We start from the raw sequence: 5,481 nt of genomic DNA, 5'->3' as shown, positions 1-5,481 counted from the left end.
CAAAACGCCTTTGTTGAAACACTAACCTCGATGTGACTATATTTGGAGACAGGGCCCATAAGAAAGTAATAAAAGTTAAGTGAGATCATAAGTCTGGGGCCTTAATGTGCTATAACTAGCGTCTTTATAAGAAGAGACACCAGAGACCACCCCCTCTCTGCACACTCAAGAGAAAAGGCCATGTGAGGCCACAGCAAGAAAGCAGACATCTACAATCCACGAAGAGAGGCTCTCACCAGAAACCAATTCAGAAAGCACCTTGATCTTGGACTTGTGGACTTCAGACCTGTGAGAAAATAAATTTCCTCTGTTTCGGCAACCCAGTTTGTGGTGTTTTGTAGTGGCAGCCCTAGCAGACTACTACAGAAATATTCTCCACTTCATGTTTTGAAGACTGTGAGGGTCATGTGACGAGGAGTATGGAAAGTGGCCTCCAGCTGACAGCCATCAAGGAAACGGAGGTCCATCCTATAGCTGCAAGGAACTGAATTCTGACTCAGTCAATTGAGCTCAGAAGAGAAGCTCAGCATCCAGATGAGGACACCTAGACTTCAGCCTTATAAGAACCTGAGCAGGGAACCCCGCCATGCCATGCCCAGATGTTTGGCCTACAGAACTGGGAGTTAGCAAAGGAGTTTTGTTTTAAGTTGCATAAACAAACAAACAAATAATTTCACTGGTGAATTCTACTAACATTTAAGGAAGAAATAATACCAATTCTACACAATCTTTTCCAGAATAAAGAAGAGGAGGAAACACATCCCAACTCAATTTATTAGGGCAGCATTACCCTGATACCAAAACTCTCACCAGCAAAGCCAATTAACAATTCCTGGGAAATAAAAATAGAAGCTGGGAAATAAAATAAAGTCTAACCTGTCTCTTTCTTTTCCTTGGGCTTCTCTAGTTTCACTCGCTCACAGGGTGCCGCATGCAGAGGCCTTGCACCCAGCACATCAGACCAGGGTTCCTGCGAAATGCCTGCAGCCAACACCTCAGCTCCACTGGCCGTGTGCAGAGACGCTGCTCCAGCCCGGCACTGCGATCTAGAACGTGAGCAGCTGCGCAGGCTCCGTGAGAATTCTGCCCCCTTCCCAATTAAGGAGAACCCTATTAAGGAGCCCCACCCACAGCCTGTGAGGAGCACGCGTGCTCTAGAGCGCAAGCTCGCGCCTCTCCTGTCTTTGACCAAAGAGTAAAGCTTTCCTTTGCTTCTGAACCAAACTCAGTCTCGTTCTATTGGCACAAAGGACACCGGGCAGAAGGACCCTTGTTGGAGACCAACTTGAGAGGGTTGGTAACAAAACTAGAAAAAGATATTACAAAAAATAAAACTACAGACTCAAATTCCTCATGAATATATGTGCAAAAATCCTTAACAAAACATTAGCAAATCAAATCCAACAGGATATATAAAAGGATAATACATCACAACCTAGTGGGTTTTATGCTGGTAATCAAAATTATAAATAATAATTGTCTCTGGATCCTGGGATTATGGGTAGTTTGTTTTCCTCTAAATTTTCAATAATGAACATGGCTTAGTTCTTCAACAAGAATTTAAGGCGTCCCGCCCCGCCCAATGCTCCCTGAGCGCCGGGGGCGGGCCTGTGCGGCGCGTGGCTGGAACCTGGGGTATATCCGCGCGAGCTTGAGCCATGGCTGAAAGTGGCCGGGCACCTCAGGCCCGGGCCCTCCTGCAGCAGTGCCTGCACGCCCGGCTGCAAGTACGCCCCGCCGAAGGGGACGCCGCGGCCCAGTGGGTGGAGGTCCAGAGAGGATTAGTGATCCACCTGTGCTTTTTCAAGGGAGCTGATAAAGAGCTTCTTCCCAAAATGGTTAATACACTGTTAAATGTGAAATTAAGTGAAACAGAAAATGGCAAGCGTGTCTCTGTATCGGATCTACCTGGCAACATTCTTATCAACCCTCAAGCCACCCTTGGGGGGAGAGTAAAAGGAAGAAGCATGCCGTATCACTCTAACTCTGGAAAAGAAGAGGGGTTAGAACTTTATTCCCAATTTGTGACTCTCCAAAAAAGAATTAGCTGCTAACAGCAAGTGTGCCGAAGCTGGGGTTGTGGTGGAACACGGTACTTACGGCAACAGGTGTTAAAGCTCGACACCAACGGACCATACAGACACCTAATTGAGTTTTGAAAAATTAAAAGTTTCTACAGTTGTAATTAGATTCTCTTCCCCTTCTGCTTGAGTACACTAATCTGCAGCATTTTTAGACAAGAAAATCCTGGGTCCCATCCATAACTCTGCAGCCTGCTACTTGGACGACCTCGCCACGTCACCTAAACACTGGATCTCAGTCACCTTCCATCCTGCTTTCCCCTAAACTTACACTCAAAATTTTGAAAAATGCCTTGTATTCACTTTATGGTCATTGATAAGAACATGGAAATGTTCTTAGCTGTATTTAAGCATTTTGCAATTAAGCATTTTGTGTAATCAAGAAAAATATGTTTCTTATACCCTCAAATGTATGTAACATGTAGTAAAAATCACGATTTGTGTTACGGTTACAATTATAATTTTGTCAATTTTGTTTTAGTATTTCAGATTTCCATATTTTGAATGAAATATGCAATTTACTATTCCTTCTAATAATATCTATGAAAATGTAATACAAAAATGTTATTGTACATTTTAATATTGTTTTCCAAGGACATCCAAGTGCTTTAAATTATTTTAAGAATCTTTAGTTGATATAGCAATAAGGTATGGGGGACTAAAAGTTGTTTTTATTTAATATACTAATGGCTTAATACTAATGGCTTAATATTCTGTTTCTCAGTTTTTTACCAAAGCAATGTGTGCTGCATTTTCTGTCTTTGGTTTTTAAAAGTTACTGTTTCATTAAATTAATGTTCATAAATTTTTTTAGGAAGTTCCTTTCTTGTTGGTTTAGATTGCTATAAAAGGAATAAAAAGGGGAAAAAAAGAATTTAAATATTATTATTTTAAAGAAATACAAAGAATTTTCCTCCAGTATTTCCTGGAGTATATAGGAAGTGGAAGAAACACTGATTTGGGTGAAAGAGTCACAAAGTAAAAACATTTCTCACTTTCTACAAAGGAAAAGATGAAATGAAAGCATGAAACAAAAAAATAGTAAATGTTTACATATGTGATGCCCCCTCCCCTTTCCTACAAACAAGCAGGAGTCAAGCAGAGTTCTTAGTGAAAACCAGGGGCCTCAGCCCCCAAGCCCTTCCCTGCAGATGGGGGCTTTTGCATGTGAACATGAATCAGGCTTTGTAATTTGCATGGCACTTAGCTCCTCTTTGAAGGAAATGTGATGACGAAGTCATCAAAGTGGCAGTTTTTTAAAATGGCATGTCATGTGCAGAAAAGAGAAATTCCTAAGTATTAATTCATTCCCTGTTCTTAGCTGGGAACTTGAACATTATTATAAGTAAACAGTTGCTCTAGCACCAGGTACTGAATGAGGTTATTGTGCATTTGGTCTCTGCTGATGGGAGACCAGAACTGGCCTACCTCTGAAAGCACCGGCAGAGATTTAAAATGTAATTTTATTTCATTTTATATTTCGTTTTGCAGTTTGCAGAAGGAAACAGTGGTTGATAAACAGAGCAATTTCTCTCCTTATCAATCTCCCACTTTCCCTGAAGCTCTGGTTCACAGCTCTGGTGACACAACTTCTTCTCCCTCAGTTTGGACCAGAGTGGCACATTTGGAGACTAAATCTTGAGACAGCTGAGGCAGACCCACTGAGCTGGTACCAGTGCTGCGACGGAGCAGGGTTCCACCCTTGGGCCTGCCCGGGCCTGAGATGCGTGGGATCCCTCTCTACTTGGGCCCCAAAAACCTCCCCACGTATTTGACAATGCCCCAAATTCCTTTAAAAAGAGCATTTACACTAGAGACAGAAGGTCCAAAATGCTAATAACTGTAGGAAAGGACAACCATGGGCTGATATTCAAACTAAAATGCAAATGACTGATAGAGAGCTGTGTCAGAGAGCTGACTGCTGAGAGTTCAAGGTCCCTGAAAGGAGGAATGGAGGATTCTTCCCACAGGATTTTGCCCATGTTTGGAAGCCATCTCTCCACCAGACCTGAAAACTGCCTCTATATTCTTGTCAGAGAACAGCTTCGGATCCTTGGGGTCTCTGAGCTAAATAACATAACCAAGAGTTCTATGATGCAACATGGCTGACTTCACACAAATAATTACCAAATTGCAGCTCTCATTCAGGGCACACAACAAAGTGCCAGAAGCACCACACACACAGTGTATCTCGAATCAAAAGGAGAAGGTGCCAGGCCTGATTTATCAGGAGGAATAATTCTATGAAGGATGCTGCTACTGGGCTGCGAGCTTCCGACAAGTACAGCAGGAGGCTGGAGGTTGGCTGACTGGGAAGAGGACATGAGACAGAAATTGAGGGTGAGAGCAGTCCATTTACAGGACAAGAATCAGAGGTGTGAGAAGCCCTGGGCTAGGGGAGAGTGTGCAGGGTGGCTGAGGGCAGCCTGGGACAGGTAGATGAGGATTGGCCTTAGAGGAGGCTGCAGAAGCCCACTGAGGGCAGGGCCTGGGGTCACCAGTGTGCCTGAGTGTCAGCAGTTTCCCCTGAGGCTGATTGTGTCAGTGAGGCCCTGACTCCCTTGAGGCTGCCTCAGTGCTCTCCCTGCAAACCCAAAATACCACCCCTGCCCATCTCACCTCAGAATCTGCTCTGCTTGGGTTTGGCCAGGGCCAGGACATACATGAGGAACCTGAGAGGAAACCCCCTTAAGGCTTGAAGGTCAAGTCTTATGATTCCCACCTATGAGGCACAGCTCCAGGGTCACTGTTCACAGAGCCATGCCTTGTCTGCCGCTTTCCTCCACTTCCCATATCCCTGGTCTTGCACATGCTTCTGTTGGCTGGGCTCCACAGGCTCTTGTTGCTTTACTTGGCATCTGAGTGTCACTCTCCAGGTGCCCACCTAAAATTTTATCAAAATGCAATGTGACGTAATGTGGTGGTTAAGCAGGTGGACTCTGGTGTCAGACTGCCATCCACTGTGCAATCATGGGCACTTAAGCACTTTCTGTCTTGGTTTCCCTATATGTAAAGGGGGATAATAACGCAACCTGTTTACCTAAGGTTGTTACAAGAATTGAAAGAGCATTTGCTAAGGCCTGGCATGGGTCACAAGAATTGGCTTTAGCTTATTTATTTAGTCATTCAACACATTTGTATCGAGCGCCCGCCAGCCACATGCTGTCTTAGGTGATGGAGATACAAGGTGAGTAAAAGGAAGCACTGTCCTTGCCCTCAGGAGGCTTCCAGTCTAAATGAGGGATGTCTAGACTCTAATCAAATATTACAATGTAATTATTGCAAATGCATTTTACATGTAATATAAAAGATGAAAATGTATTATAAATGTGAGTAACAGGAAACAGTGCTGCCGAGAGGAGGTGTGTAGTACTAAGAGAGTATGATGAGGAGTCTCACT

The 5,481-nt window shown here is 43.9% G+C and overlaps 1 pseudogene; it reads left to right on the top strand.

Annotated features, from left to right (window-relative positions):
• Window positions 1–1,658: 1,658 nt before the first annotated feature.
• On the top strand, window positions 1,659–2,159 carry LOC115866881 (D-aminoacyl-tRNA deacylase 2 pseudogene; annotated as a pseudogene).
• The last annotated feature ends 3,322 nt before the right edge of the window (window positions 2,160–5,481 follow it).

The sequence above is a fragment of the Globicephala melas genome, chromosome 14, assembly GCF_963455315.2.
Source record: "Globicephala melas chromosome 14, mGloMel1.2, whole genome shotgun sequence".
NCBI classification, from domain to species: Eukaryota; Metazoa; Chordata; class Mammalia; order Artiodactyla; family Delphinidae; genus Globicephala; species Globicephala melas.
Note: the sequence above shows the minus strand (reverse complement) of the source record. Positions and strands in the feature narration are given on the sequence as shown.